This window comes from Mandrillus leucophaeus, unplaced genomic scaffold (genome assembly GCF_000951045.1).
Source record: "Mandrillus leucophaeus isolate KB7577 unplaced genomic scaffold, Mleu.le_1.0 Scaffold440, whole genome shotgun sequence".
Taxonomy (NCBI): Eukaryota; Metazoa; Chordata; class Mammalia; order Primates; family Cercopithecidae; genus Mandrillus; species Mandrillus leucophaeus.
Window position 1 is genome coordinate 940,478 of NW_012104699.1, and position 2,207 is coordinate 942,684.

Genomic DNA, 2,207 nt, shown 5'->3' on the forward strand with positions numbered 1-2,207 from the left:
CCAGGATGGTCTCGATCTCCTGACCTCGTGATCCGCCCGTCTCGGCCTCCCAAAGTGCTGGGATTACAGGCTTGAGCCACCGCGCCCGGCCGGGAGAATGAATTTTTAAAATACAATCAAATTGTATCCTGTCTACAGCACATTCATTGTAGATCTCAATACCCAAGTCAGTTGAAAGAGAATGAAAGAAAAGGATATTCCATGCAAATAGTAAGCTAAAGAGAGCAGGTGTGGCTATACAATTGTCATACAAAATAGACTAAGTCAAAAACTGTTAAAAAGACACAAAGAAGAACACTTTATAAAAGGCTCAAATCATACAGAATATATGTTATAAATATAATTGCACTAAGTAACAGAGTGCCAAAATAGATGAAGCAAACATTTTAAAAATTGAAATGGAAGGCCAGGTACAGTGGCTCACGCCTGTAATCCCAGCACTTTGGGAGGTCGAGGCAGGTGGATCACCTGAGGTCGGGAGTTCGAGACCAGCCTGGCCAACATGGTGAAACCCTGTCTCTACTAAAAATACGAAAATTAGCTGAGTGTGGTGGCGCATTTCTGTAATCCCAGCTACTCGGGGGGCTGAGGCATGAGAATCACTTGAACCCAGGAGGCGGAGGTTGCAGTGAGCCAAGATCACGCCACTACACTCCAGCCTGGTGACAGAGCAAGACTCTGTCTAAAAAAAAAAAAGAAAAGGAAATGTCAGTTCTACAATATGAGTTTGAGACTTCCTACTCCAATTTCAAAAATGAATAGAACAACCAGACATCAGATCCATAAGAAAATAAAGAACTTGAACAACACAATGAAACAACTACTCTACATAATAACAGCAGAATACACATTCTGATGAAGTGCACACGGAACATGCTCCAGCACAGACCATAATTAAGACACAAATCTTCACACGATTTAAAAACCTGAAATCATAAAAGGTATCTTTTTCCTAACACACTAAAATAAAACTAGAAGTCAATATTAGAAGGCAAATTCACAAATATGCGGAAATTAAACAATTCACTCTTCAACAACCAATGGGTCAAATAAGAAATCACAAGAGAAAATAGAAAATACCTGGAGACCAATGAAAACAGAAACCAAACACACCAAAACTTTTGAGATGCAGCAATGGCAGTGCCAAGAGAAAATTTTATAGTGAGAATGCCTTCATTGAAAATGAATAAAGATCTCCAATAAATAATCTAACGGTATAACTTACAGGACTAGAAAAAGAAGAGTAAGCTTTTTTTTTTTTTTTTTTTTTTTTTTTTTGAGACGGAGTCTCGCTCTGTCGCCCAGGCTGGAGTGCAGTGGCCGGATCTCAGCTCACTGCAAGCTCTGCCTCCTGGGTTCACGCCATTCTCCTGCCTCAGCCTCCCGAGTAGCTGGGACTACAGGCGCCTGCCACCACGCCCGGCTCGTTTTTTGTATTTTTAGTAGAGACGGGGTTTCACCGTGTTAGCTAGGATGGTCTCGATCTCCTGACCTCGTGATCCGCCCATCTCGGCCTCCCAAAGTGCTGGGATTACAGGTTTGAGCCACCGCGCCCGGCGCTTTTTTTTTTTAAAAGGTAGTGGAAAAGCTGGGTATGGTGGTATATGCCTATAGTCCCAGCTACTCAGAAGGCTGAAGCAGGAAGATCACTTGAGCCTAAGAGTTCCAGGCTGTAGTGCGCCATGAATGCATCTGTGAATAGCCACTGCACTTTAGCCCGGGCAACATAGCAAGACTTCATCTCCATTTTTTTTAAAGGGTAGTACAGAGAGCTAAGTAATAAAGATTAGAGCAGAGGTAAATGAAATAAAGAACAGAAAAACAACAGAGAATCCAAAAACTTAGTTTTTGGAAAAGATAAAATTTAAAAAGAGGGAACATTTTCTATTCATTTCATTCATGTGGCCAGCCTCACTTTGATATGAAAGTGCCAAAGATGGGCCAGGCGTGGTGGCTCACGCCTGTAATCCCAGCACTTTGGGAGGCTGAGGCGGGTGGATCACGAGGTCAGGAGTCTGAGACCAGCCTGACCAACATGGTGAAACCCCATCTCTACTAAAAATACAAAAATTAGGTGGGCCTGGTGGCATGTGCCTGTAATCCCAGCAACTCGGGGCTGAGGCATGAGAATCACTTGAACCCAGGAGGCGGAGGTTGCAGTGAGCCAAGATCACGCCACTACACTCCAGCCTGGTGACAGAGCAAGA